We start from the raw sequence: 15,943 nt of genomic DNA, 5'->3' as shown, positions 1-15,943 counted from the left end.
TAGGCTGCCAGCCTAGACACCCCTGGGTGGAGGATTGTTTTCAGCCTAAGGGCCACATTCTCTCATGGGCAACCTTCCAGGGGCCTCGTGCCAGTGGTGGGAGGGGCTGGAGGCAAGGAGTGGGTGGAGCAATGTCTGCGATTCCTCCCTGTGCTCAGGAGGCTACATTCCAGCCATACAAAACTCATAAACAAATGGACTATGTTGAAGCAGCAAAGTTAACAGCTAAAATAAGAGAATCTATTGATGACTTCTTCTTCTTTTTAAGAATGGAAGCCTTTTTCGGATTATTTTAATAAATACTACAGCATGAAGAATCCGTGAACAGGTTTTCAAACTATGAGCAACAGAAGAATTAAAGATTATTGTGTTAAAAAATAGGGAAAACAGGGGGCAGCAAAGCGGGGGATAAGAAAAACATCACAGAAAATGGGGTGGGAAGTGGATAATATAAAAGAATTTTAAAAAAAATATGTATTGGAATTTTATGTGGAACTTTTATAAAAAAAATTCTTTAAAAAATAAATAAATCAGGTATTTCTATGTGCACCCTCCACCTTTCTATCCAGGCAAATGTGAAGCCATATCACAGTTCAAGGGTATACTGTATATTCCAGCTCAGCAAAAGCATTCGAGTGGGGGGGAGGGGGAGCAGGGCCGGTGACACCTGAGGTCTCTCAAGGGGGCATGGCCTCATAAAAGGCCTGAGGCGGGAAAGGAAAGCCCCGGAGGCCTTAGGTTCCTACCCTTGCTATATACACTGAGGTCACACCCACGGCCTAGATTTAAAGTGCATTTAACACATGGCTCCCCCTCAAAGGGTCCTGGGAACTGTAGTTTGCTCCAACACACTTAGCAAACAGCTCGGCCAGGATTTGTGCATGCCTACAGGAGAGGGACGTGGGTGGCGCTGTGGGTTAAACCACAGAGCCTAGGGCTTGCCGATCAGAAGGTCGGCAGTTCGAATCCCCGTGACAGGATGAGCTCCCGTTGCTCCTGTTGCTTGGTCCCAGCTCCTGCCAACCTAGCAGTTCGAAAGCACGTCAAAGTACAAGTAGATAAATAGGTACCGCTACAACGGGAAGGTAAACCACGTTTCCGTGTGCTGCTCTGGTTTGCCAGAAGCGGCTTAGTCATGCTGGCCACATGACCTGGAAGCTGTACGCCGGCTCCCTCAGCCAATAACGCAAGATGAGCGCCGCAACCCCAGAGTCGGTCACGACTGGACCTAATAGTCAGGGGTCCCTTTACCTTACAGGAGAGTTCAGGTGGCTAGCCCATGGCTTTCCAGATATGGTTGGGCTCCCAGCTCCCATCAGCCCCAGCCAGCATGACCAGTGGTTAGAGATGACAAGTGTGGCAATCCCACACCATGTGACATGTCACAGGACAGCCACCCTATGCACAAGAGCCATAGGCAGAGGCAAAGGCAGGGAGGGAAGAGATGTCAAGGGGTGGGGTGTTCCCTCAGCATTGTTTGTCCTGATCTGAATCAATTCCCGCTTTCATACTACCTATGGCACCGGGGGGCAAGATCTTGTTCATGATTCTTCCTCACGAAAACCTTGCATGATGGTCTCCCAAGCCCCACTACTGTCCATTCATAAAATTCATTTTTGAGTTGCCACAATGCCACAGGGTGACGTTTAGCCTTTTTCTCACCTGGGATGGTCATTCTCTGTTTACAGCTTGCCCCCCACCCCCATCCCAAAGAGGAGAATTTTTATTTGAGGAGGCTTCTATTTTTGTAGGAACACCTCGTGTTTGTTTTGCTTGAAAGCAAAACCACAGAGCCATCTGCAAATACTGGAGGAAGGCTTGCATTGCAAAGATAGCATCAACACTACCTGTTATTTCATGGCTTTTACGCGGGCGGGGGGAGGGGATGGGGACGCTAAGCTATGCTCCTAAGCAATAGATCCTGAGCATTTTATAAATAGGCAGCAGGGGGATTGCTTTGGAAGAACTGATGTAATGGGTCGATATGGAAGGAGGGAGGCATTGAGATGTAGGAGAGAAACGGCTGAGAGAAGCCACATTAGTTAAGAAGATCATGTGACCCTTTCGCCCAGCCAATCATAAACCAAATTAATCTTCCCTTTGTCTTTTATCACAGAGCCACAAACCATTTTTAGAAGGGGGTGGGAATGTCTACAGCTCATAAAATCCTCTACTTGTAGGAAAGACAAGCATATTGAGGGGAAAAACACAGCAGCACACCCTATTCACCAAAGATAGAGGATGCTGCTGAAGGCTGCTCCAAAACGCTCAGTGAAATGGCTTAAGCACCAGCAATTTAGTTAGAAATGGGTGGAGGTGGGCTGTGTATATTTTGCATCAATGCCAGGTGATGGGTGTAAAAAACACACAACAACCAGGGGGTCATGGGGGTATTGAAACCCTTCCTCACTGTGACTGTACTGCCCAATCATGAAATTAAACACACAAACACACACACACTGCAATTAGCTTTGAAATATCTTGAGAACAAAGGAAGGATGGCTGGAAATGCAGTGGAACAAGCAGAGTTCATAATACTTTTGAAGGTGGCCTTCATTAATGAAGTATCCTTCGATCCTGATGTGGCAGACTGCGAGTGCAATCCTACACATACTACAGTTATGGTAGCAGAAGGGCTACAACAACTTTCCTGACCCAGGGACCTTCCACATGTTGTCAGACTACAACTCCCATCATCCCTGACCACTGGGGCATGCTGGGTTGGGCTGATGGGAGTTGGAGTCTGAAACACCCGGAAGCAGTGGTCTGGGGTCAAAGACCTGTTGCTGTTTCTCCAGCAGAATCCCTGCAGGGTCCCCCACCCACACTATCCTAGAACTGCTCAATCAGCATGAAATGGGAGCTTTTTAGCCACTGTAGAGTTGAGTTAAGAATTCTGGTATGAATTTTGGTTTTTGATGTTTTTGTTATCAGAAAATTAACAAATTGTATTTTTTTTTTTAAAGGAAGTTCTTTGCACCAAATATCCTGTCTCCAGAATACAAAGAGGAACTCGACCAGGACAATTGCTTTGCCTTGGAGGCCCAGCTGCAAACAGCAGCCGCTTCCCCACTTGAACAACTGGACAGAGCATCCTGTAGCCACTCTACATAGGGTACCTGCCGCAGTTGTCTCCTGTGTCTCTCCCACTCCCTTGCTGTATGTGAATATCCCGTATCTTGCCCAAATTGTTGGGAGTGTCTCTCATCTAGGACTTACTCCCACATGTATCCTAGCTCTCTACTGACAAGGACAAAGCACTTCACTGAAAGCATTGGTACTTTTGCTGCTGTGGTGGCTGCGGCTTCCCTCATTGCCTCTCCGGGCCCCTTTCCGTCCCTGCTCCACAGAAAGAGAGAGACTCTTCCTCGCTCGGCGACCCTTGGGCCTTTCTCCCAATGGGGACTGTGCCTTCTCCCAATGGTCTTGTCTGGATGCAGCCTTACATGGCCTCTCCCCCAAAAAACCAGTACTTGTGAGCAGTGTGGGGGGAGGGGCGGGGATCAGGGGAAGTGAAGTTTTGTCTGCAGGAATACCTCTGGTTCTCGATTGCTGGTGTCTTACTATGTGGACCACAGTGGCTCATGCAGCAAAAGGAGCTGTGGAATAATTTTTATCTTTTACATATGTTTTTGCTGTGTGGTTTTATGTACTTTTGTTATAAACTGCTTTGTTTGTTGTTGTTTTTAAATAAGACAATGGACTATATTTTCAAATAAATAACAATAATAAATAATAATAACCTGACATATGGGGGCGGGGATCAGAGGATTAGTGAATTGATTCCTCCTGTGTCCAGCTGCTGGGGGGGGGCATCTCCATGACCCCTCTGCAACATCCCCACATCAACTTCACATAATTTCCTCAACATCTTCACAACTTCATCCTTCCATAGATTAAACTATGGAACTTGCTGCCACAGGAGGCAGTGATGGCCACCAAACTAAATGGCTTTTTTAAAAGGATTGAACAAAGTCATGGAGGAGAAGGCTATCAATGGCTACTAGTCCTGATGGCGATGCTCCGCCCCTGCCATTGGAAGCAGCAATGCTTCTGCATACCAGTTGCCGGAAGCCACAGGAGGATCTATTGCTATCGTGCTCAGATTCTGCTTGAGGGTTTCCCACAGGCATCTGTGAGAACAGGATGCTAGACTAGAAGGGCCATAGGCCTGATCCAACAGGCTCCACGACATCACCATGCAGGGTGTGACTGGTAGGTGGAGGACCCCATTCTGTGCTTTTTGGAGCAGTGCCGTTTCCCCTTCCTTTTCTGGAATGGTTGAATGTGTAAGATAGGGTGGACATTTCTGCTGGTGTACTGGTGCATGCAAAATAAAAGCAGTTTGCAACCATTTTGTGTTTCAGCAAGAACAGTTCACATCCAGACCAATGTCGCGAAGACATTCGGGGCTTTTCAAAACACTTACGTCAGTGGTCATAAATTTATCCTTCCAGAACTTACTTATATTTCGCATAACTTATTGTGGAGAGGGCAGAATGGGAACAAGAAAAAATACAGAACTGTTGCTGGAGGAGGGCCAGAACTGGAACAAAAGGTATGTTAACATATTGGGGAAATTCTTAGTGAATAGATGGCCCCATCTTGTTGGGTCCAAATATTTGGCAAATGAATTCACGGGGTCAGGGTGAAGATCCATTGATTTTAAATATATATCCTTATATAGTGGGTTCATATTAACCAATTTGCTGGGTATTTGAAAGAGCTGTTGATGAGCAGTGTTTGTGATTTGAAGCAAGAGGAATCCCCCTAGAGACAGGTGACATTTTAAAACAGAAGCCAGTTGTCTATATCATCACACACACACACATATCTCACCTGGACTCACCTCCAGGATAAGGTGCTAGCGTTAAGAAAATACAAAATAACATTGCTTTCCTGCATGCTTGAAGACAATGGGTGGGGCAGGGGGATGGTGCTAATTTGAATACTGCCCAAATAAGCAAGGGGAAGGGCACATCTGCAGTAAACATTATCACATATTGGGTAGCTACCAACATTGTACCAGGGACAGTGGATAACACGATGTAGATGCATTTGAGAAAAAGTAATAAGATTTAGAGAAGCATTACCTGTTTCCACAAAGGGTCATCAATTCTCCACTGTAACTTTTAACATGGATGGAGGAATAATTGCTCCGGCTGCCGAGATTGTTACCCAAAGAGAGAGAGAGAGAGAGAATAGAAAAATAGAAAAATCACAGGGGGGGGGGGAGAGCGACAGAAATGCTCCTTCTTGGTGCTTTTGCAAATGCTATTCTCTCTATGCCCCAGCAGGATTCTTGGCTGCTAGTCCAAACCTCTTTCTCGTGCCAAGTTTTCAAAATGCCGGTTTTGCCTTTCATTTTATTGTTCCTTTCGCAACCACTTAAAACCATGCAGCTGCTAACAGGAGGGGGAAGAAGAAGAAGAAGAAGAAGAAGAAGAAGAAGAAGAAGAAGAAGAAGAAGAAGAAGAAGAAGAAGAAGAAGAAGAAGAAGAAGAAGAAGAAGAAATATTTCAGTTTTGCTTTGAAGACCACCCCTGGGATGGAAATGGAGTGATACCTACAAAGATGTGCGGGGTGTTTTTTTGGAGGAGGGTTTCTCCTACTCAAGGCAGAACTTGGATTTTTAAATTTCTTTTTATGAAATGACCACTCAAAGAACAGGCGAAACTAAATTGTCTGAATTTGTTAGCCACCATAGTTATGTAAAGGCTGCTGTTGGGCGAGGCGGCTTGGGTCTGCCCATTTCCACATTCTCCTCTTCCATTCCATCTCCCATGAAGGACAAAGCTCAAAACCAAAACAAAGGGAGAGAGGAAGGTTTCCCTCTTATTCCTTTTATAATGTAGTTTTGAGGGCGTCCGGCATTCTCAAGCTCACTGTATTTGCCTATGCCAATGGTATTGCACCCGAATAAACAATAGCACAGGAGTTGTTCTCAGAATTCAATTCTAATTGGAAAAGGGCAGTTGTTCAATGCAATTGGTGACTGTAAGTGAAACTACGGTGTTTTGAGGTTGGGTTTTTTCTGGTTGTTGGTTTAAAAGGGAAAAAAGTTAAATTTTGTAAATTTTGTGGGGAATGATCAAGGAAATAATTTTATTTTTTCCACATGTGACAGTACAACGGACAGTCATGGTGATCCATAAAGATAATTCTACATTTTGGGACCACAGATTTGTAGTACACTATACAGACCAATCAAAATTTCTGCATCAGATGTATTGATATGGCGAAATAAAGAAATGTATGTGATGGTCTTTTTATATATTTTTTCAAAAGCACAAACCACATAGGCAAATTTAGAGCGAATCATATTGTTTATATGTAGCTAATTAGAGGTAGGCGTCCCTAAATATAACATACTAAATCAGTGTCAGGAATGTTTGTACTATCTAATTTTAAGTCTCTATGATTCACTGGATTCAGGAATATAATTATAACAAAGAATAAAGTTATTTTGTTCTAATGAAAATAATCATCAAACCTCTTCAGTTTTTGGAAATTGACTAGCACAGGTCTTATGCTTCAGTGGAAAGTGATTTTAAATTTAAAGAAAGAAAAACAGAAGCTGGGGAAAACAATAATCCAGAACGACCAACAGCATAAGTATTTCAAATTGAACCAATAAGAGTTGTGTGTGTGTGTGTGTGTGTGTGTGTGTGTGTGTATGGTGTGTGAATTAAGGAGAGAGGAGGAAAGCAGAAGGCAGAGAAGAAGCATGAAATGTAAAATAGGAAAATCAGATGACAGGATCTGCGATTCCCTTCATAGAAATGAATCGATCCGCTGCTACACTGCAGTTTGTGTGCCCAAAAAAGTTTAACACTTGCGGGCCCGGGGAGGCGGGGGGAACCCCTCTGCTTTTATTTTGGAGATGTACTCTCCAAAATAATTGGGTGGTTAGGTCTGCAGAATAAACGGTAGAACAGACTAAACTACATTGATATGTTTTGGGGGTGTTGTTTTTTTTTAAAGAGGATTTAAAATAAAATTTACAAACCCTGGGAGGGATGGAGAGGATTAATCCAGCGAACACATGCGATAGACAAAAGAGCAAGGAAATAGGGACTGTCCACTTTTCATTTCAACTTCTACTGTATAAAAGAACACGATTCTCTCTCCTACAATGCCGCAAAGAACCGGGAAGGGCGGCCAAAGGGCCTTCAGCCTCCGCAAATCCTGCCCACAAGAAAGGGAGCTCTTTGGCAAAACCATCAAAAACAGATTTTCTGCAGAAAATGAAATAGAAGAAGAAGAAGAAGAAGAAGAAGAAGAAGAAGAAGAAGAAGAAGAAGAAGAAGAAGAAGAAGAAGAAGAAGAGAAAGAAAGAATTAAGGTGATATATCTCCCTCATCTAGTTCATTGCAAAACCTCCACTTACCGAGAAAATGTCTTGCGGCATTCTGAACAGAGCACCCTCCCCCCCCTTCTTTTTTTAGCTAAATATTTTCACCAACTTTCTTTCTTTCTTTCTTTCTTTCTTTCTTTCTTTCTTTCTTTCTTTCTTTCTTTCTTTCTTTCACAAAGGAAGCACAAACAAAACGTAACAAATTAAAAACAGCGACATGGTAGACATTTCCCCCATTATAATTATCATTTTTAAAAGATAATATAAGACACGCTTTTCACAGAAGATGGATTCCTCCAACTTAAGAATCTCTATGTATGCAACACACACTATATATATATGGATCTTTCTGCCTATTGCCTTCCTCACCCACCTTTCTAAACTCCGCTGCAGCTCTCTTTAAACTGCTCCTTGTTCCAATGTGGAGCCCCTGCTTAACTACAGAATGACAAGTAACATCTGTTTGTATGGAAGCCAACATCGAGTCCTCCCAAAAAAAAAGAAGGAAAAAAAGAGGTTTGGTTTCTTTATATTTTCCTCCCTCGTGCTCTCTCTCTCTTTTCCTTTTATTCCTCCCTTTTTTTAAAAAAAGAAGAAGAAAAGAAAATGCAACGCAAGTTTGGAAAGCCTCTCCAGTGAAGCAGTCACTGTTTCCTAAGAGTCATTTCCGAGATATAGCATATATCCAGAAGACTGCTTTCTTACACCAAATTCAAATTTAGCCCCCACAGTATTAACATAGTAATACGCAACTTTTCCCCCCCCAAAAAAGAGGAGTAACATACCTTCATCACTATCAAGCCACTCCCTCCTATAGGGGTTTTTTTCTTCAGCTGTCAAGTTTAGGGAAGAAGAAAAAAGTGGGAGGGGGAGAAATGGGAGGGGTTTGGGAGGAAGAGAGAGAGAGAGAGAAATCTTGCCCCAAAATATTATCTTTTGTTTTACAAGTTCGGTTCTAAAAATAATAATTCAAATGTGTCCCAAATTACTTAACAAATGGCAGGGTGCTAGTGATTCTGTAGCTTGCTGAATAGGCCAGGGGGCCGGGGGGGGGGGCGGGGAGGCAAGGAATCACTGTTCCAAATTGGAATAACTGGGAAGAATCCAACTCTGTAGCAGTTTCTTTGAATGAAAAAGTACTGAGCGCCCCCTCCCATTTCCCTGTGCGCACAGCACCCCCCCCCCAATAACCGTCTCTCAGACAACTAATTTAATCCAGTAATTGAACCAAAGAACATGAGAGTAGCTGGAAAGCAGCGCTGCTTCAAAATGAAAGGAATGTTTTATTAAACGGGTGGTTTGGGGGAGATCCGTGTACATACACGCGCCTCTGCACACCTCCCCACCAACATTTTTTTTTTAAAAAAAAGATGTCAGACAAGTTGCTAAGGAGACTTGTACAAACTCTGAGCACCAGCACTTTCTTGCCCTTTCCCCCTATCTTCCATCTCGTATTCTGATCACGCTCCACTGCGACACAGCCGCACCAATCCATTGCATTAATCTTGGCCTTTAACGGTGCTGACTGGCATCGCAAACTGTGTGTATATATCATCTTTCAAACTTAACAAGTTAAGGGAGAGGGAGGGAGGGAGGGAGGGAGGAGAGAGAGAGAGAGAGAGAGAGAGAGAGAGAGAGAGAGAGAGAGAGAGAGAGAGAGAGAGAGAGAGAGAGAGAGAGAGAGAGATGTACAGAAAAAGGAAGAAGCAGAGACAGGGAGGAGGAGGAGGAGGTAAAAGAGGTGTAAAAAGGGTAGAGGAGACTCCCTCAGTTTTGAATATACAGTATAAAAATTAGGAACCGAGCAAAATGAGGGAATAAAGAGGAAGTGTTGCACATGCAAATGCTGGTGGCATCCCTAATTCTCATTCTCTCTCTCTCTCTCCTTATAACAAGATCCCACATTCCCTGGCAGATGTTGAAAGCAGCTGAATCACTGCCAAATCTAACAATGTAGAACTCAGCCTATAACGCTAGCATTTTCTCGGTCACAAAATGAAACCCCTTCTCTTGGCATAGCGAGGCTGGATGTGTATGTTGTGAGAATACACACACACCTATGGATGTTCATACTTTGGCCCTTGGAGACAGGGAAGGGGGAACATTAACTGTAAAAAAAACCACACCAAAGTGTCTAACAACCCCCCCATTTCTGGAGGGAGGGCGTTGAATGCCTTGTCCAACAAACCATTCCTTCCCATGTCTAACACCTCCAGCAAACAGGAATATCAATGCCAGGAAAAGGATGAACAGTTGGATTTCTTTCTTTCCTTTTTTTAAATACGTATGTCCAGGGCTGAAATTAACATTTTCTTTCAATACACAGTCACAGTCAGCTTCTCTTTTCTTTCTTTCAGCATTTCTCTCTCTCCCCCTCCCTTTTTCTTAACCACGTTGTGTGTCAGGAATTCTTAATTTCCCCTTTTCAGTGGTGGCCGAATTGAGGAATGGCACTGTACATGCTCCTGGGGGAACCTAGATTGCTAAGGTTTTGCTTTCTTAAGAAAGCACACCCTGTTCGCCCCTCATCATCATCATCATCATCTCTCTGAGCATTCTGCTTTCTTTCCAAAAATATTAGGGCTTCCAACTCACTCCACCATAGCCTCTTTCAAGCATAACTGTGTTATGTTTAGTTTAGCGGAACTCTCCAGATTGCCCCAAGGCAAAACAAAAAACAAAAAAAAACCCCAGAACCCTGATTATGATTGAGGGATTTGTATTTTTGGGGGGGGTGTGTGTGTGGAGATTCAGGTGTGTCTAGGCCAGAACATCACTCTTCATATTTTGTGTCATTTCAGTATTTGTCCCCTGGTTGTTCGTGGCTAATGGACATATATTAGGGGTGGGGGTCATTTTTATGCCCGTGAGACACATTCACTTCTGAGAAGCCTTCTGGGGGCCACATGCCAGTGGTGGGAGGAGCAGAAGTGAAAGTGGGCTGAGCAACAAACGTAAATTTTACCCCTGAGCAGTAGGCTGTTTTCTACACATCCTCCTCTGTGTCCTTCATCCAGGCGAGAGAGAGCCATTATCAGAGTTCATGGACACGTTTCCAGCCAAGCAAAGACACTCAAGGAGGGTGTGAAGCAATGCTGCTTGGGGGGGTGGGGCTGGGGAAAGTTTTGGTGGCCTGGGAACAGTTCCAAGGACCAGAGAGAGGGGGGGGGGTCCAGCAGCTCCTCACCTCTGCCATACATGGATCTTCCTGCTGCCACCATTGCAGGCTTTGCTTTATTATCATTGCTGAACTTTCACCCAGCTGCATCCATAATACTCTAAGATAAATGAGGTTCAACAAGAATAACCCTTAAGCAGAACACTTAATGGAAGGTTCTTGGTGCATGACCTTGCAGCACACAACATGCCTGCACAAGATGGTCTACACAAGGGTGTTATTTGCCTGTCTATTTTGTTCATGGAGAGACCTTCCCAGGTAGGAATTGTGTAGCATTTGAAAAGCTCCTTGAAGAGAAGGAGAGGCACAGAATTCTGCCCTCCTTTCACCGAAGCGCTGTGGTCCAGGTAGATAGTCTCCGGTCCTCTCCCACCTGGAATTGAAAAGGCATATCAAGTGGCCTTCTGAATCTCTGAAGCTGCTTTATACTGAGCCAGATTTCCCTAAAGTGGGTATCACCCTTTTCTACCAGAAATGCTTTATAGTGGAAGAATGAAAGGAGGAGCCTTCTGCATGCAAAAAAAAAAGTGCTCTGCTATGGAGGGCTTCCACTAACAGCTATAGCCCAAGGCTACATAATATGCTGCAATTTCCCTTGACAGAAATATTCTCAGCACAGGGGGGAGTGGAATGTGACAAATGGCCCAGGATCTAGAGTCAAATATCTCTTCATCTCAAGATGGCCCCAGGAGTGAGCTCTCCTGTAAGATCCCCATAGATCACAAAGAATCATCTCCTAGGGCCATGAGAGCTTTTCCACTGGCCCCTTCGAATGTCTCTCTTCCAGTGTCTGGAGGATATCTCAGCTCCTGACATCCCACCTTCACTGCCATGGAAGAGACACAGCTGAAGAATGCAACCCAGGCTTCAATCCAGCTCCTCTTTGCGCTGGGCTGGAGAGCTTTGGGTTGGACAGAGGCATCCCTCATTCCACCCACTGAATGAGCAGGTGGAAATGCTGTAATGGTGGTCCATAGAAAGCCACGGCATTGGGCAGGGAGGGGGCGGCAGGGGGCTGAATTAGTCCTGCATCCACTGGGTCCTGATCCAGGCCTGCTCCTTAAGTGTGGGCTGACTTCTCCAGGGATCTGAAGTCAAGTTCACCCACCTCCCTCCCACAGTGTTCCCGTCCTCCATATTCTACTGATTGACCTTGGAGCAACATTCAAAGTTGCCTTCACTTGGAGCCCACATGCTTTGTGATCTGTCCTTCATCCCGCTGCCTTATCTACCTGTCCTGATGACCTTGCATTTGCCAGATCTTCTCTAAGTACGGCAAATTCTGCTGCATCTTTATTGGATGCAGTGGTGCCCAACTGCAAGATGAGCCCTACGCTGCTCTGTCTTTCCACTGAATGGCAGCCCCACACAATTCTGAGCCTTGAACAGGAGTCAGTGAAGCACCACAGGTAAGGCTGCCTTCTCTACCAAGCAGAGGACATCCCTGTCTAGGTGGGAGAAGGAAAGCTAGCCAGAAGCAGCTGGAAAATGCGTGCATGTGGAAGGGAAACAGCCACAACCTCCACCCTATTGAACCTCCTGGGGTTTCAGAATTGAAATTGAGCTCCTCCTCCTTCTAACACCACATGTGCTAACAGGATCAGGAAGTGGTCCAAAAGATGTCTGGTACATCCTCCAAAGCACCTACACATATGAGCTCATAAAGGTTGAATGCGAGATGGAGGATATGACCAGATGATAGTCTAAAGGCTCATAAAACAGTTCTATTGTTGAAGCTAAGCAAGCCTGGCCATGTAACCTGCTTGGATGGGGGACCACCTGGGAACCAGATGGAAGCTGCTCTGAGCACTTTGGAGGAAGCATAAGCCACCAGTGAATATCCTTGTGGGCCCCCTACAAGCAGCAAATCATGTTGCAGGTGCAATTCTGACTGCCAGACCACCAAGGAAATATTTATTCATCATGGGCAGTACCCAACTAAGACATCAGCACAAGGATTTCCACTTGCACAACAACCCAGACACACCTTGTGCCCTCCCCAATTCTACTCTATCAGAACAGATTTAGTGGGGTAGGATTATAATTAGGAAAGGGCTAATGAGTATTTTGAGTCTATGTTAATTTCACATGCATTTTCACATTTGTCTGTGTTTTTTATTAAAAAAAAACCCCACCAAAATCCATCCTAAAATTAATATCTAAATACTGCTTAAATGCACTTTATCACATATTATCTAAATATAGACACTTCTGAGTGTATTTTACCCTGAGGTTTAGACTTATTTTATGCATTATGGTATGTTCCATAAGCTGAGGACTTGTATTACCAAATTTGGAGAACTGAGAGATCTGAAGAATAACTATGCTTTCTTCCCTATATTAAGTTGCCGGGGATCTCAAACAGGGTGAGTGCTGTTGCACTCAGGTCTGGTTTTGGGCTTTCCATAGGCATCTGGTTAGAGACTAGGAGAATAGGATGCTAGGTGGTCTTTGGTCATATCCAGCAGGGATTTTCTTGCATGCTAAGCTCCCTCCCCTCCAAAAGCACATTGTGGGTTTGAATTCCCTCCCCACAAAAAAAAAAAAAAACAGATGCCAGATGGCTGTCCCAGTTCACCTCCTGCAAATGGGATGGTGAAGTGGAGTGATCACACACCAAGAATGTCCACATGTAATGAAGATCAAAAACTGACTTCTGTCTGTTAAAAAACAAACAAACAAACAAACAAACAACCCCCCCCCCAAACCACAGACTTGTGTTGTCCATTTCACAAACAATATTGAAAAGGGCAACATTGAAGGTGCTCTGAAGTCTACAGGATTGGTCTGGGCCTGCTCAGTTTGGGGATCTTTCTGTACCTGCAACTTGGATGGACAGTCCTGCATCTTCTAAGGATAGGAGGAGAGGCAAAATGCAGATATTGATGTGCCTAACTTGCAGTTAGAGGGTGTGAGAGAAGAAATTTCGCTGGGTGTCTTATTTCCCCTCTGAAATTTCACTGATGTTTTTCCTGATTTTCCTTGAATTCACTTCAAACTTCCATGTTAGGCAAAACCTGGTAATAGTTAAGGCATGTGTGTAGGGGGGGAAAGCACACACATTTCTTTAGAAATGCAATTAGTCTTCCAGAACTCATCTGGGTCCCAGGGCCAGCTCTGCCATTAGGCAGGGTGAGGCACTTGCCTCAGGGAAGGAGTGATGTGCTTGTGGGATTTTGCTCCTTAGGTGCCAACTTAGCTTGGGCTGGCCTTGGGCGTTCTGCACCTTGACTTGGTGTGGGAAGAAGGAACCATTTCCTGCTCCACCTCAGGCAGAAATGCTTATTAGGCCAGCCCTGTCAGCTCTCCTTAATACACATCACCAAAGGAGGAATCTTTGGATTTGCATTTCAATTTACTTATTCAAAAAATGTAAATCCCACTTCTCTCCCTGTGAAAAGAGTTGCTCAGAGCAGCTTGAGAACAATAAGCAAACGTCAAATCACCAATAATTCAATCACCAACGCACAAAATAACGCAACTATTTTTTTTTAAAAAAAACAGCATCAAAAGCATCAAGGGTAACACTAACAATAATCAGTAGCAGAAGTTTAAGCTTGTTTAAGAAAGATGAGTGTCTGAGCATCTGCTCTGCATGCAGAAAGTTTCAATCTCCAATGGCACCTTCAGGCAGGGCTGTGAACATCCTCCACCTGAAACCCTGGAGGGCTGCTGCCAGTCAGTGTAGAGCTAGATTGACCATTGGTCTGACTCAGTATAAGGCTTCTTTCCTGTCTTCTGGTGAAACTTTTCAATTGCCATCAGAACACAAAGATAGTGGGAGCTAACCTGATCTCTTGGGGCAGGGAGTTCCACATAATTTCAGGTGCAATTTCAATGGGACCTTATGGAAATCATTATTTAGTGTTGTTATTCATCATTTGAATATCCTGCTTTTCATCGCCCAGGCCCAGACATCCTGAGCTTCAGCAAGGTTCCTGCAACTCAAGTCGGAGTTCTCAGTTCACCTTACAATGCTTTCTTTATCGTGGAGTTAGCATGCAGAACATTTGACCCAGGTTTAAGATCTGGTATGTTCAGTACCCAATACCCAGATTTCAAGATCCAGAGGTGTTCCTTCTCCTAAGGTAGATTTACCAGATATCAAAAGGTGTTTGACTTACCCATTCTGGAAACATCTGTTTTTTGAATCCATGCACCTAGGAATTCAAAACAGCAACCATGAATTCATGAGAAACAGCTAGTCTTCAACAGGATTTTAGGCAAGAAAAGAGCCCATTCAAAATGCATCAGCTTTCCCAAAAAACATGACAGAAGGAAATACAATTCTGACCAGTGGACTTTGGCGCAGACTGTCCTGTACAACTAGCTTTAGCATAGCAATCATGGTGAATTTTATTGAAGGGCTTTGCTCTGATAAGGGCACCTGACTGGTCACTGTAGGAAATGGCCAGATGTTGCACTGTTGCACTGGGGGGATATTTGGCCTGATGCAGCACAACTTATCTTATAAAGGGTCTTACCTCCACAGAGGCTGGAAAATGGCAACATACAAGTTTGAGGCAGATCATTAGGCAGGAAATCATGAGAATGCAGAGTCTTAATCCATCATTCTATATGGTGGCTCTTGGGGGGAAAAGATCCCTCCCATTCTGTACTTCCAGGGTCAGGCGCAGGCGCTCATTGATCCCCCACTGGGCAACCATGCATGGCTATTGGGTTAGATTTGGCTTGGAAGGTCACAAAGTGCAGAAAGGTGTCCTTTCATGAATGCCTTTCAGTATGGGTCCCAAGGAGAGTCATAGAATCATAGATTTGGTAGAGGCCATGAGTATCACCTAGTCCAACCTCCTGCAATGCAGCTCTCCCATATGGGGATCGAACCTGCAACCTTGGCGTTATTAGCACCACACTGAAACTCACTGTGCTATCCAGGCCCTAAATGGAAGCAAGGTGGGGTGGGGAGACAGGTCCCCCATTCCTCTTGCAACCCCAACAGTTCCTGCACTTTGCCAGGAAGCCCTGAGGGCTGCAGCCAGAAGAGAAATGTTGGGCCCAAGAGCACCCCATTCCATGCATGGGGCTCTACTTACAAAGCTCTGCATTCCACCCATTGTCCTGACATTATTCTGCTGCTGCTATCCAAAGCACACTTGCCATCAAAACAAATCAGTCTCGCTTCCTAGCAAATGTATTTAGATCTGGGACATAATCGAGAAGCTGTAAGGACAAGTTCAGCTGGAGACCAGCATGGCTATTTGGCTTGTGTTAATTGGGAGCAGCCTAGAGGGGCACATGTTTTAAAGGGATTTAAAATAGGCAGATGGGCAATACGGGCGACTCTCCCCCTTCCCTTTCCCCAGACGAAAGAGCAATGTCAGTGAGTCCAGTAGGGACAGCAGAAATCAAGTTAAGAAGCCGGCACAAGACAAGGCTCATCTAGCTCT

General features: G+C 44.6%; 1 long non-coding RNA gene across 6 annotated transcripts in view; it reads right to left on the bottom strand.

Annotated features, from left to right (window-relative positions):
* Positions 1-11,036: 11,036 nt before the first annotated feature.
* LOC118097159 (uncharacterized) overlaps positions 11,037-15,943 on the bottom strand; it is a 119,500-nt gene continuing 114,593 nt past the window's right edge. For all 6 annotated transcript variants that reach the window (XR_009558595.1, XR_009558596.1, XR_009558597.1 and 3 more), the window contains one exon: positions 11,037-14,695. This is a non-coding gene — a long non-coding RNA (uncharacterized LOC118097159). The remainder of the gene's footprint in view (positions 14,696-15,943) is intronic.

The sequence above is a fragment of the Zootoca vivipara genome, chromosome 15, assembly GCF_963506605.1.
Source record: "Zootoca vivipara chromosome 15, rZooViv1.1, whole genome shotgun sequence".
In the NCBI taxonomy this organism is placed as follows: Eukaryota; Metazoa; Chordata; class Lepidosauria; order Squamata; family Lacertidae; genus Zootoca; species Zootoca vivipara.
This window is presented reverse-complemented; position numbering and strand designations above follow the sequence as displayed.